The sequence below is a fragment of the Pelophylax lessonae genome (assembly GCF_965119305.1).
Source record: "Pelophylax lessonae genome assembly, chromosome: 1".
NCBI classification, from domain to species: Eukaryota; Metazoa; Chordata; class Amphibia; order Anura; family Ranidae; genus Pelophylax; species Pelophylax lessonae.
The window spans coordinates 327,070,766-327,086,439 of record NC_138768.1 but is presented as its reverse complement, the minus strand read 5'-3'; the positions used below and the strand labels follow the sequence as shown (position 1 = coordinate 327,086,439).

Sequence of the window (15,674 nt, the reverse complement as noted above, 5' to 3'; positions counted from 1 at the left end):
GGTCTCTGCCACACGGATATGGTCCCGGTTACTGGGGCACAAACCGCTAGGGAGGGAGTCAGCGAACCGACTCTATCACTATACAGAGAAACCATGACCCCTGTCGGTACTGTCCTTCCACTGTCCAGGTGCCATATCATTCCCTTAGTGTTGGTTGCCCTTATGTCCTCCTCTTCACTCTGCATTTATGTAACAGGCCCTGTTCTTTGTCATATGCCATATACCATCATGCTCCCTTTTGCAGTAACTTCAGACCAGATATGGAAAAGTTAATAAACTTTACTGGACATCTGGAAGTACAATCCAACAATGCAGTGAATACAGCCATATGGTCATACGGCCATACGGCATAGGTTTTTACCCTAACTGCCTAACTGTCTAACTGCAGGCTACCCAGTGCATACCTGCCCCAAAGTAAGAATCCATAATCTGGCCCCAGTTTAACTTGGGGGGTGCTCTGTAGGTTGCTGTGGGCTACATCTTAATTTTCACCTCTGTTTCTTTTTCAATCCAGGGTATGGCTGAGCGCCCACTGAGCAGAACCTTGACACTATTTTTTGATAACACAGGGTGGAGAGTAGAGCCCAGAAATGCCCGGGGAAAATGCGGAGCCTGCTTAACCCCTTCCGACCTAAGCAACCTGGCAAAACGTTTTAGCTAACCACAAGACTTCTAAGCATCTGCTTGCAAGCTGTATAAAAAGCAGTGAAGAAATCTAGTATTGTATTGACATTTTAGTCACATTCATACCATAAGTGTTTTGTAAAACATAAAGAGTAACTTCAGTCCAGCACTAGCGGTCCTGTCCCCACTGTTCTGTACTGCCCTCTATGGATATCCCGTGCATGCTTAGTCTTTGGGACTTGCAGCACATCTGCCCACGCATGGGAAAGTCCCCCAAATGCAAACACACCACTGGTATCAGGGTCTTTGGTACCTGCAGTGTCTGCATGCTTATGAGGGAATCCCCTGCATGTGTACTAATGTGTCATATATCTGTTATGGATCCTAAATATCTGCTGCCCATCTGCATATGCCTGGAATCCTGCACACATGCAGCCATCAATAAAATGGTAATGGAAATCCCAGGAGGCAGGTGGGGGGCCCTATGACATTCTTGCCTAGACAAAGCTAAAAAATGATCCAATTGCCAAAGGATGGGGGGAGCCAGGAGCAAATTTAAATATTCACAGAGGGCAGTAAATACCATGAAGCTATGCTTACCAATCATGTACTAGCAAAGTGAACAAGTACTTTTCTAAGCGAGCAGCCTACTCTTTAATGAATCAACCCCAATATCTCCAACAACATTCTATCTCTACACCTGGATAGCTTTAGTCAGCTATAAACAGATGATATGGACAACAACAAAAACTTTACATAATTTCAAATTGCTACAAAGGATCATTCATATAGCTGTGCAAGCTAAAGGAAACAAAACACTTCTTCGTACAGTGCCATGAAAAAGTATTCATACCCCTTGAAATTTTCCACATTTTGTCATGTTACAACCAAAAAGATAAATGTATTTTATTGGGATTTTATGTGATAGACCAACACAAAGTGGCACATAATTGTGAAGTGGAAGGAACATGGTAAATGGTTTTCAAACCATTTTACAAACAAACATTTAAAAATTGTGGCATGCATTTGTATATAGCCCCCTTTACTTTGATACCCCTAACTAAAATCTAGTGGAACCAATTGCCATCAGAAATCACCTAATTAGTAAATAGAGTCCACCTGTGTGTAATTTAATCTCAGTATAAATACAGCTGTTCTGTGAAGCCCTCAGAGGTTTGCTAGAGAAAGTTAGTGAACAAACAGCATCATGAAGGCTAAGGAACACACCAGACAGGTCAAGGATAAAGTTGTGGAGAAGTTTAAAGCAGGGTTAGGTTATAAAAAATATCCCAAGCCTTGAACATCTCATGGAGCACTGTTAAATCCATCATCTGAAAATGGAGAGTATGGCACAACTGCAAACCTACCAAGACATGGCCATCCACCTAAACTGACAGGCCGAACAAGGAGAACATTATTCAGAGAAGCAGCCAAGAGGCCCATGATAACTCTGGAGGAGCTGCAGAGATCCACAGCTCAGGTGGGAGAATCTGTCCTCGGGACAACTATTAATCCTGCACTTCACAAATCTGGCATTTATGTAAGAGTGGCAAGAAAAAAGCCATAAGAAGTCCCATTTGCAGTTTGTGAGAAGCCATGTGGGGGACACAGCAAACATGTGGAAGAAGGTGCTCTGGCCAGATGAGACCAAAATTTAACTTTGTGGCCTAAAACAAAACTCTATGTGTACACTAGAAATACAAATATAAAATATAAATGTATTACATCACCATAAAAGGGGGCTGATTATCTTGTGGACCCCAGATGTAGCTGTTGTTTGGGGCTTGCCCAACTATTAGGGTGCTATAACCTCCATTGCGGTGAGTTGTTTGTTTTTCTAGGTTATCTGATTTGTTCTTTCTTTATTAATTATTTTAATACTTTACTATGCTTACCTTCTTAGATCAGATTTTAAAGTGTAGCCCCTCTTCTCTATCTACACCTATGGTGGTGATACCATTTCTACATATGAAGTATTTCCTGTGTGGATTTTGGTGGCACTTCAGACCTGGCCCAGGCAGCTTTGCAACCTTTCAGTGTCTTTTGCATGGTATGCTTTTATAACATTTGCCCATCCAGTTGATCATACTTTATATGCACCAATCAATGTCTTAATCCTGTTTTCTCCATATGTTTTTATGGGATAGGGCTCCCATATCTGCCAGGGGAGGCGTATTTGATGTCCGCTGGTCCGTACCTGTCTTGTACCCTGCCCCGCTCTGGGTAAGGCTGTAATGGGGACCATATTCTGTCTGGGGGTTTTACCTTTGCCATGCCATATGTGATGTTATTTTACAGTATATGTTGTTATTATTTGTATATAATAATTTTTGTATGTATTTATTTATTTTTGTTTTCTGCTTCTAAATTTAGATGCGGAATCAAGCTCTCTATATAAAATATACAAAAAAACCCTTAAAGCCCCTGAAGAAGCGGTTAGATCCCGCGAAACATGTCGGGCACAATCCACTAGGATGAGTTTCTTTGCGGTTATTATACTGCTCTTTACTAGTCCATTTGTGGTATCAATATAGAGCTTTTCTCAAATGTGTTGTGTTTTTTAAAGAAGACCTGTCTTCCTTGTATTTTCTTCTCATTGACGATTTTATGGTGATGTAATACATTTATATTTTATATTTGTATTTCTAGTGAATGTTTAATTTTATGGTACCATCAAAGTCCAAGACTAAAACGTAGGTACCCTCATAGAAAAAAATTTTTTGACACCTTGGAATCTAAAAACTATATGTGGTGGAAAACTAACACAGCACATCACCCTTAACACACAATCCCCACCATGAAACATGTGGTGGCAGCATCAAGTTATAGCGATGCTTTTCTTCACCACGGATGAGGATGCTGGTTAGAGTTGATAGGAATACATATGGAGCCGAATACAGGGCAATCTTAGAAGAAAACCTGGTAGAGTCTGCAAAAGACTTGAGACTGGGGCGGAGGTTCACCTTCCAGCAGGACAACAATCCTAAACATAGAGCCAGAGCTACAATGGAATTATTTAGATCAAAGCATATTCATGTCTTAGAATAAAAAGCAAATGAAAATCAGCGCAGACAGAAAAAAAACCTATAAAAATGAATGCAAGGTGAACACTGAAGATAAATCACTCTTATCTGATACATGTAAAATTATATATATATATATATATATATATATATATATATATATATAGTGCAGCACAATGATAAATTACTTTCAAAAAGGGTATAGTCCATAAATGCAGGCAAAAAGTCCCAAAAGGTCCATAAAGTGCAGGAAACAAGAAGCTGATACAAGCCCCTCCACCAGTGGTGTATACACTGCGCTCACCTGAGATGACCAAAATAGCGCTTTCCCTTATGGGTAAAAACCAAAGGCAGATTCCAGGACACCACAGCATATACAGGGGACACCTGATTGGATCCAGACTAAATCCCGCTCACCAGTAGGATACCATGTAACATATGAAAATAACAAGCCATCTAAGTGCTCTCTGTTAAAATGATTTTATTAAAAACTCAAAGAAAGGCACTCACATTACACAAGTAGCGTATGAGCCAGAAAGCACCGTCCAGAAGCTATAGATGAAACGGGGCTGCTGCGGGGATTGCAGCTTTCGGCATCCAGTGATCAAATGAGGATGGAAGCAGGTGACGAGCAGCTCCACCTCCCGGGAGTACTGAATACAAATGCACGTCACACTTTTCAGATATTTATTTGTAAAAAAGTTTGAAAACCATATATCACTTTCCTTCCACTTCACAATTGTGTGCCACTTTGTGTTAGTCTATCACATAAAATCCCAATAAAATACGTTTACGTTTTTGGTTGTAACATGACAAAATGAGTAAAATCTGGTAAGAAGAATAGAACACTTTGCAACTGCCATAACAGTTCTGCAGATCTATGTGTTCATGGGGGTTATTTAGGAAACTGGAAAGTCTGGTGCAGGTCTGCATAAAAAAGCAATAAGCTTCCAGGTTTTATTGCCAAACCCTAAATGAACAAGCCGAAGTTAGAAGCTGATGGCCTACCATGCACAGCTGCACCGGGTTCTGAGTGGATCAGTTTTAGCAAATCTCCCCCCCCCCCCCCCCCCATATGTCAATTTTTAGTAGACAAACGCTCTAACAAATATTTAACACATTTTGCATATATTTCTTTACCTGAACATTTGCTAATATTTTTTATGTAATTTTCATTCATAGATTTTACTTGACATGTATATTCATCCTCCTGGTTCCAGCTCTCCTTGCTGATATTCAGTGAGCTTCTTCCGGAGTATAAATCATCTTTACCCTTCAAAGGTTTGAATTCACTATCAATATTGTAGGGAACTCCATTTTTAAGCCAGTTAAGACGGTAAAGGTTGCCTTTTAAATTTGATACCAGACACACCACGGGCACAATAGTCTCTTCAGCTTTAACTCCACAAGAATGAAGCAAGACTTCAATATTACCTCTTCCTTCAATAGGACGTTTGCAGAGGGTATCTGTAGGAAATAGATTCACATGCAAAGTTACATTAATATTTAACCACCTTAGCCCCGGAGGATTTGGCTGCTCAATGACCAGGCCCTATTTTGCGATTAAGCACTGGGCGACTTTAACAGGCAATTGCTTGGCCCTGCGACGCTGTACCCAAACAAAATTGACGTCTTTTTTTCCCCACAAACAGAGCTTTCTTTTGGGGGTATTTGATCACCTGTGCAATTTTTATTTTTTGCGCTATAAACAAAAAAAAGGACAATTTTGAAAAAATAACAATATTTTTCAAATTTTTTTATATGAAATTCTCAAAAAAAAAGTAAAAATCAAAATGTTTTAACATTTTAGGCCAATTTGTTTTCTGCTACATATTTATGGTAAAAAAAAATTGCAATAAGCGTATTTTGATTGGTTTGCACAAAAGTTATTGCGTTTACTAACTACGGGAAAGATTTATGTCATTTTTATTGGATTTTTTTTACTATTAATGGCGGCGATCTGCAATTTGTTTTGCGGGACTGCGACATTGCGGCAGACAGATCGGACTCCTAACTGACATTTTAGACACTTTTGGGAAATACCAGTGACATTACTACAGGAATCAATGCTAAAAATATGCACTGTTCTTGTAATAATGACACTGGCAGGGAAGGGGTTAACATTACTGGTGATCAGTGGGTTAAATGTATCCCTAGGGGCGTGATTCTAACTGTGGAGGGGCGTGGCTTGTGAAGTACTCACAGAGACATGTGATCCTATATAGCAGGATCACATAGCCTCTGTGATCACTTCAGGGAGAATGACAGATGGCTGTCGGCCAATGGAGCCACCGGTCACACGGCTCCCCAGGTAACGAGCAGGGGCGGGAGCTCGCCACCGCCGGCGCGCGTTCGCTCCTTACAGTCTCCTGAGCAAGCTACGTAGGGCTTTTCTTTACCCATTACCATCTTGCACAGCATCTTGCCATATTCCAGCAAGATTTGTAGCCCTGGCCCCTTTTCCACCCCTTTGGGTGGTCTCGCTGGGCTTTCGTGGTTATTTTCCTCCATTGGGAGATTGGCCGGGACCATGTCATTCCATCTTCCATCCCTGCCTAGAGGTCATAGGTACTCTGTTTGTCACAAATGTATGTCACAACACCCCTGAAGACGGATAATTTTCCAGAAACGTGTCAGGTGTAATTACCACTTGTTTTACCTACTATACTACTACATTGTACCTAGTTACCATTAGATGTGGTCATTTTAGGGCTAGCCACCCCTGTCTGTTTCATATGTATGTATTATGTATTATGCCTTTTTTCTTTTTTACTCTTTTTTGAATAAAATTATATTTTTTACATAAAAAAAACTTTTTTTCATTGCTTAACAGCAGTACATTATTTTTGGAAGATCTTTAATGTCCCATTGGAGGGTGCTCTCCTCTTTTGCATCTCAATGGGGGAATCGGATGAGAGTGGACCGCCTGTCCGCCCTCATCCGATCTGATCCGATCCAATCCCCTGGACGGATGGAAAATAGGGTTTCCATCCGTCCAGATTTCACGGACAGGATCGGATGCGGATGGCAGTGGGTGTCAGCGGAGTTGTCTCTGCTGACATCCGCTGCCCCATAGGGATGCAGGGAGGATCCCATCAGATCCACCTAAAAAACTGACAGGCGGATCTGATCGGATCACTCGTGTGAATACCCTAAGAGGAAAAACAAAATGTTTAAACAAAAGAAGAAGAAAATCATCCACTTTGCATTTGTTTTAACTGCACTAAATTGCAACGTTTTGTGTTACTGTACCAATGTTTTTTGTCTCATCAGAATCACAGATTCCACAAATTTACTGAAAATTTTAAAAAATATACTGTCATAGGAAACAGTGCTTATAACTGCTGACCAACTTTTGAATTTGCTAGACAGGCAGTTGTGCCAACATTCTTACTTTAATATTTTCTGAGTATCTGTCTCATCAAAAAAGAATAGATCAAGAGATATTACTTGCTTTTGCTGTAAACTTTTACGAAAAAGACTAAGAAAGTATTAACCCTGTCATCAATGGCAGTAAATGAACCTAAACCCAGTCTGACAATAATGTATTCTTATTTTTTTATGAGTCATGTCCTAAGACTTAGTTTTGATGCAGATTTCTGGCCACCATTGGTGTCCAACATTCCGGGTGTGTTGGAAAATAGTTTTTTTTCCCCAGTGCTATGGTTGTTCCTCTCTGCCCCCCATGTAGTGATTTGGGGACTGGCAGAAGGAACCACAGCATATAGCTGCTGAGCAGTGAGAAGGTATCCAACACAGCCAGAAATGTGAGATACCAATGGCAGGTGAAGTTCTGCAGCACAGTGAACTTTTAAGTAACGTCCCATCAAAAAGGTGAATATATATTTTCTTCTTATATAGGCTGGGTTTATTTTCATTTCCAATAACTAGTAACAGGGTTACTTTAAAGCAATAAACTCAAAATAATGGCCTGGAAATTAGCATTTTATGAAGTAGGGCAGCGATGATAGATTAAATATTTTTATCATGACTGATTTCCTGCTGATGTTACATATGTAACATGTGTACATGTGTATATGGATTAAAAAAAAAAATACAGTAAATGCAATGACCTGCTGATGGGCATTTGGGGATAATATTCCAATCTTCAGTGTAGTACTGTGCCCGTAGGGCTTGCTGTGTGATGAGTTCTTGGGCCTCCTCTGATTACCTGCAGACAGTCACTTAGGGACAGTTCAATCATTCATCCTTACTCCCAGTTGCTCGTTACTCAATAGACAGTCCACGGGTTCTCGTTTGATATTTATTGTGGAACTTGGATCGATAAGTAGGGATAGACCGATTATCGGCTAGGCGGATATATCGGGGGCCGATATGCACTTTCCCCGATATATCGGTATTGGCCCTGGAACTGGCTGATATTCCCGATATTTTTGTGACATCATTCTGTCTTCTTAGGCCTCCTCCCTCGCCTTGGACAGCCTTTTCTGGAGTCAGGACTAGTCTCACGGGAGTGTATCACAGCCATACACCCACCCACAGCAGCCCGGTACCAGCCAGCCACCCACATCCACAGGCCCTGTACCAGCCAGCCACAGGCACTGTACCAGCCAGCCACCCACAGGCCCTGTACCAGCCAGCCACCCACAGCCCCTGTGCCAGCCACCCACCTACCACAGGGTGCCAGCCAGCCAGCCACCCACCACAGGGTGCAAGCCAGCCAGCCACTCACCACAGGGTGCCAGCCAGCCAGCCATCCACCACAGGGTGCCAGCCAGCCAGCCACCCACCCACCACAGGATGCCAGTCAGCCAGCCATCCAACACAGGGTGCCAGCAAGCCAGCCGCCCACCACAGGGTGCCAGACAGTCAGTCACCCACCACAGGGTGCCAGCCAGCCACCCACCACAGGGTGCCAGCCACCCACCACAGGGTGCCAGCAAGCCAGCCATTAAGCATTTAACAAAAATGAACATGTTCAGTACCAGATTTGTGTCAGAAATTGTGTTTATTTTTTAAAACTTTAAATGTACAAAATATCGGCCCATATCGGCCGATACCGATACGTTGCAACCAAAATATCGGTATCGGCCCTGAAAAAAACATATCGGTCTATCCCTATTGATAAGGACAACTCTCACTTGGCCTCACCAGGTTATTTATGGAAGCACACACACACTGCTTTACCCATATTGCCACGTGTATGGAAGAATTAAGTCTTCTTGCTCTCTCTAGCAGCAGACTTGTTGCAAGTGCAACAACTCTATCTTCAGGAAACTCTCTAGCATCCCCTTTGACTGACCCCATTTACTGACTCTTACCACAGAAGGGGCGGCCCTCTCAAAACAGGCCCCACGACACGGATCTGTACTCGTTTTCAATGTTCACCCAACTTTTTTCACTTTTTATCTTTGACCATTCAATCATTTCTGTTAATAGTGGATCGTGAACCCATCGGGTCCTGGGCTCTTCCCTATTGCTGTATTTTTTAATACTAGGCTGATCTCCTCTTGTGTTATTGGATCTTCTAAAGTTTGTAATTTTCTTCTTATATTTTAGGTAGTTTTGCTTCCTTTAGAAAATTTTGTATTTTTTGTGTTCTTTCAATTTCAGCCTCTTGTGTCCCATTCTGTCTGACTGCATATAGTATGCTATAACCCTAGCTATTTCCGTTGTTGAATGCATTATCTCTCCTTTACCGTTATTCATTTTTTCTATATCATTTTTTGTTTTTTTTATTTTTTAGTATTTTTGATAGATATTTTCCTGGTTTAGTTTTTCCAGTTTTCTTGGTCTTTCCTTGGCCACTCCATTGAAAGCATGTCTTGTTTCCTGTTCCATTACATCTTTTAGCGTATCTCTTAATAATATTAGTGCACACTGTACTTCACTATCTACTTTCTCTTTATTTTGCATTTCCAGCTCATAGATATCTGTTATTATTTTCTCATGTTACATGTCCTTTCTTTTTTCTTCCTAGCCCCTAATGAGATCAATGTTCCTCTAATATAAGGTTTGTGAGCTTTCCATATCGTGGCTTCTGAGATTCCTGGGGTTTCATTTAATTGAAAGTACTGATCTAATTATTTTTTTATTTTATCTTATATCTTTTTATCTTGTACCAGATCTTCATTTAATCTCCAGGTACTCCTCTTGTCTTGATTTTCCTTAATTTTAAGTTCATTATTACTGGGGCATGGTCTGATAATGTCATTATTTCTATTGATGTTTTTTCTACTGACTCCAACAATCTGTGCTCCACCATTATGTAGTCCAGCCTTGCGTACGTTCCATGCACTGGGGAGTAGAAAGTATAATTCTTTATCCCAGGGTGATGTACCCTCCACACGTCTACCAATTGGCATTGGTGTAATTTATTTTTTATCATCCTGAGTTGATAGCCTCTAATCCCCAGTGTACACAATGAACTGTCAGCCCTTGGATCCATCCAGAAATTTAAATCTCCTGTCAGGATTAATTGGACCTTTTATAATCCATCAGCTTTCCCAAAACTTCTTTCAGATACCCAGTCGGGTTCTTGTTAGGGCAATAAATATTTGCCAATGTACATTCCATACCCTGTCCCCCCCAGGAATATAAATCTGCCTTCCAGGTCCACGTTCTATCTTGCAATGTAAAGTTCACTTCTCTTGCCATCCCTATTGCCACTCCTTTTGCTTTTTTAGTTGGAGAATCTCCGTAATACGATATTGGGTGGTGTTTTGAGTATGGTTTAACATTTTAATCTTGTGCTCTGTGTGTCTCTTGTAGGAAGATTATACTTGCAGAATATTTTTTAATTTCTTTTAAAATCTTATTTCTTTTCGCTGGACTATTTAATTCTCTTACATTATATGTCATACATTTTAATACAACCATTCTATCTTCTTCTTTCTTTCCCTGCCCCTACTCCGTCCTCTTTCTCTCCCCCTGTCTCCTCCTAGGTGGACATGAGGGTAAAATAGGATTTGTTACCCAAACCATATATAAAGGGGCATACTGAGAACAAAAAAGGAGATACAAGAGTAACAGAGTTTTCCAAATTCCTGGTACCATATCGTCTCCCCCCCAAAACCCCTCCCCACTCCATCCCCCCTTCCCATTTCCTCCCACCCCTGCCCACCTCTCTTCTCGCTCTAATGCCAATGATCTTATTTATTCGAGTTTTGACCCACTTCTGGTCTTTGAGTAGAAACCTTCTTTTCCCGTTGGGATCTTTCCAACCCATCTACACCTCCTGCCTAGGGTAAAACTCTGGCTGCTGCCTACTCTGGGCCTCCCTCCCTTCTCACTAGGGGGCCAAGGATCAGAGCTCGTCGGAAGCCTAAGATTTCCAATCCATAGCTTATATTCCCAGTCAATTCCCCCCTCCTCCCCTCTCCCTGTACTTATACTATTCTATTCAGAATATTCTAATCTATACTGCTTTTTTAAAATATCTTTTGTTTTTTCTTTTTTTGCAATCTGGAGCCATTGTCCTTCTTCTATTTGGTCTTTTCTTCTTGTAGTGCCCAACTGGGGATCTCTGGTAGGTCCAGTTTTTTACAAAATTCCTGGAGCTCTTCGGGGAATCTCAGCCTTGCTGAGCGTCCCTCTTTCTTTCCTATCAGGTATGCAGGGAATCCCCAATTTTATTATATATCCCGTTTTCTCATTTGTTCCAAAAGGGGTTTGAGATATCTTCTCTTTATTGTCTCTTGCGATAAATCTGCAAAAATCTGGAGATTCACACTTTCATTATTCAATGGAGAACCTCTTCTTCATATTTGGATTTTATCCTCATAATTGTGAAATTCTTGTGAAAACCAAAAATGTGGCCTTCTTATCCTGTGCGATCTTTCAATTTTCAATAGATCTGATGTTTGTCTACTTAATGATGGATTAAATAATCTCCTCATTGTTTCTGTTAATTATTCTTTTGGTGTAGTTTTTGGGATGCCATGGATTATTAGATTTTTGTTTCTGTCTCGGTTTTCTTGGTCCTCTAGGTTTTATGCCATTTCCCTATGTTATTTTTTTTTAGATTTTCAATTTTTAGCTCTTTTATTTCTTATGCATGGATCTCCAATCTCGTTTCTGTTTCTTCTACTCGCCTCAGCATCTGGCTCAAGTCTCGGTGTAGTGTTGCCATTTCTGTTTTCAGAGAGTTTTCTAACTTAGCAAACATGTTAGCCATTTCCGGCTTTGTCGGTAATTGCGTTTTAAAGCTTTGCTCTTCCATAAGTTCTATTTCATTGTCATTTTCTGTCTCCAATTCTCCTTTAGATTGACCTGATGTAATTGAACCGACTGTTATATTATTTTTATTACTTCCTCATGTTTGTTTTGCGCAAGTTTCTGGCTTATTTCCTGCTACTGAATTCTCATTATTCTCTCCTTAGGACATATATTTTTTTATTGTCCCTGGGTTTGCGCTTATTTTGGGCGATTTTACTGCTCCACCTGTTTTTTCTGTTTTACCCTTCATTTTTGTTATACTACAAAAAAAAAAACAGCAACTCTGCAGGTGTAGGGAAACACAAAAAAAAAGACCAAACAAAAACAAATGACTCACCAGTCCAAAATCGTGAAGTGCTATGTCTGGCTTTTCCGCCTATCTCCCTTTATTTGTTTGATGTGGTCTTTATTAGTGCATCCTGAGAGAGGTAATGGGGATCCAGTGTCTCTCTGTGCGTGGCAGGTAATTCAAGAATGATGCTCTGCAGTCCCAAGGGTTTCCCCTCTGCTTATTTGAACCTTTTATTCCTTTTTCTTATTGTTACCGTATTTGTCCATCCTCTTCTTGGGCAGGCTGGTGGGGGCTTGTTTTAATCTCTATGCACTCTATGATCTCTATTCCCCCAAAGTCTACAGCCTCCTGTTTCCTGTGTCCTGCATCCAATGGCCGGCAGGACACATGAACTCCCACCTGCCGCTCGTGTCTCCTTCCCTTCAGCTGGCTCTGCTATATTAGCCACTCACAGCCGAGACTCAGCCGATCAGGCCACCCCTCTACTCTAAGGCCGCTCATGGCTAAGGCTGGGGGGGGGGGGCAGGGTGCCTCTTGGACATGCTATCTCTCCACACCAGCTCCGTCAGGCTCTTCTCATGCACTCCCCTCACCAGCAGATCCATCCCCGTCAGAGGCAATCAGTTCTTTGGTCTTCTAGCAGTGAGTCAGAGGTCCTGGGTTGAAGTACGGGGTTGCCAGGGGTTTACTGGGGGTCAGTGGGTATGTGGCATCTCCGTTGCTCTACATGTTTTGAATGGGAGTTCCTGGCACTCTTAGCCCGAGCTCCTAGGTAGGCTCCTCACCTTCCTGCCCAGTAGCTTAACAGACCCCCGTCCCACTTAGCCTCCACTTCTGATCCCCAGTCATTGATTCCCTCTTCCAGGGATCCATAACAATATTCAAAACTGGGTGACCCCACATCAATGGCCCCTGCCTCCACCTCACTGGATGAACTGGAGGACTTCAACTTCTAGGACCACTGATGCCCCTCTGCCTCTTTAAGAGCTGGACTGTTCGCTTCTGCAACCGCAACCAATGCACCCTGTGACCGCTGCTCGGCTCTCACAACTTGTGTGCAATGCACCTTTGAAATGTGGGTCTCCCTGATTTGACAGATGGTTGTGCGGATCTGCACCACTGGACCCAGCCCCAGCGCCACTCTCGGCACTCCCCATCCTTTCCCAAATAATCACTATAGGCATCAGCAGTTCAGATATGGTTCCTACTTCCCAGTTCACATACAGTCACTCTGCTCCATCTTCAGCAACATGTCACCGCAGTGCCCACACTGGCCCCACGCTCGCAGCTGCATGGACATGTGCTATATCTGCTACATACCAGTCCAAGATGCTTTATATCCCCTCCACTGCACAATGCAAGACTTCCCTTGGGCATCGATTGGACCCCTGTGTCCAACAGGGTCAAATTCTGTGATTCAGTCTGCACTGCAGGCTCTCTGCAAAACGTGGGATCTCGCTGCTGCCATAACGCATGCTGAGCCTGCAAGAATGGTACTGCAATGCAGATTGTGTGCTCTACCACAGATACACATTCATCTGCCTTTTCTGTCTTGACTTGAGCTCCAGTTGCACTTCTCCATTCACAAGCCAACTGAACTCCCTCACCTGTTGGAAATTATCCTGCTGTTACTGACTGCATGGCAGCCATTTTCTTGTACAGCACATGTACAGACACAACCCCCGACAAGCCGATTCCCGCGTCCCAGGTCACTGCTTTCTCGACCACAACTTGAATGCACACTTGCACTGCTCACTATAAAGTAGACATTACTTTCGTTCACAGAACAGCAAATCCTTTCTCCACCGACACTCCAGCACTTTACTTGAGAAGACATGCAGTTTCTTGGGTAAATATCCAGTTTACCAGCTCAACACCCTTAGTCCTACATGATTAAATATAGATATAGATCTTAATTGTTTCTAACCAATTTGTACTATTGAATCCCTGTCCTCATCCTGGGGCATTATTTTGCCTTGGATGATGACATAGATCAACTAAGTGAATAAAGGTGTTGTCTATTGGATTTATAGTGTATTTACCAGCTTTATGCCCTCAGTCCTATAGGCTTGGATATATATATTTATCTCAATTGTTTGAAATTATGTCTCCATTCATGGGTATGAATATGCCCTGGATGGAGGTATGGATACTTTAAGTGGATATACTTAAGATTGCATCCTCATCTGTTGAGGTAAAATGTTTTAGGGGATTAACCCTTGACATATTGATTTAAAGGAATTTTTTCAAAAATCCAATTAATTGGGGTGTAGTACCCAAGTTGCCCACTAGATGGTTAGCCCATAATTGGTTTAATAGTAAACATTTTGTACACTCCCAAAAGCAAATAAGTAAGGGGGAGACCATTAATGTTGGGGATCATTGTTAATAATACTCTATTTTAAAAGATTGCAATGGTGTTTTAGTGTAGATACTTAATAATAGATTGTAATGGACCACAGGAGATGGATGTTGATGAATAGGAACTGTCATTTTAAAATGGGCTTCATTAAATATAATGCAGAAGTAACTCCATTATCCAATGGATGTGAGGAAATATAATTATTGACCCAACTGTACGTGCAATTTGATATAGAACATTTCTTAATCATCAACCAATTAGAACATAGAGGGGGATATATAAAGTCCGGGAAAATGACGCTTAATATCTTCCTGATGACGCTTATTGCGAAATGCATTGAGGTCAGTTACAGCAGTATCACTTCCGGTTACGTCCCATTGGCCCTGGTGGAAAGCATAAACAACCTGCAGAATTGGGTGCCATTGGCAGGCACATTTACATGTAAGTGCATTACTTATGTATTTTTACTTTTTTTTTTTTTTTAAATAAAGACGGTATTTTGTGATTATCCGTTTTTTTTATATTTTGGGGAGTTCCTGGTATTTCTCACCTTCTGCTGGGAAACGAGTACACCACCTTCCATACACCAGCCCAGGGGGGCATTACAACCATTCTGGCTTATCAGCATTGGAGATATCCAAGTTGATCCTAGACACAAGAGAGTCTGAATAAAGTGAACTGGGTCCTGGAGACCCATAGCCATTTGGTGAGTGGCCTTTTTGTACACGGGTGGAGGGGCACCATTTATAAGCACCGTATTTAAGGAAGATATAGTGCACTCATCACTAATGGTGGTTTGAAGATTATGTTGGTCGTGGACATTTTATTTTAATTGTTGGGAATTTTTTAACAATTGTTTTTTTGAATTTTGCACTGTCACAAGGTCTTTTTATTTACTACTAAAATACAACATGACTTTGAAAAATAGCACATGCTGTATTTTAGTAGTACTGGAATTATATGGAAAATTACTGCGCTACTGTCATGGAAAACAGCTGCTGGCACTACAATACAACAATATTGTCTGAAGCAAGAAAAAGGAAAAGTGCCACGCTACAACCATATGCCTTATAAGTAAATACATTTGCATGAGGATTATATCATAGACACACCAGATGATGTCCCTGTGGGCACCATGTCATTGCCCCTGTTGGATACTACTAGTGATGTCGCGAACATAAAATTCGCTGTTCGC

The 15,674-nt window shown here is 41.5% G+C and overlaps 2 gene segments (V, D, J or C); both read right to left on the bottom strand.

Moving 5' to 3' along the window:
* LOC309544178 (immunoglobulin gamma-1 heavy chain-like) overlaps positions 1–15,674 on the bottom strand; it is a 764,436-nt gene that overhangs the window by 150,574 nt on the left and 598,188 nt on the right.
* Positions 1–15,674, bottom strand: part of LOC309559259 (Ig mu chain C region membrane-bound form-like) — a 65,706-nt gene that overhangs the window by 42,506 nt on the left and 7,526 nt on the right. The window contains exon 2 of the C gene segment in view: positions 4,788–5,114.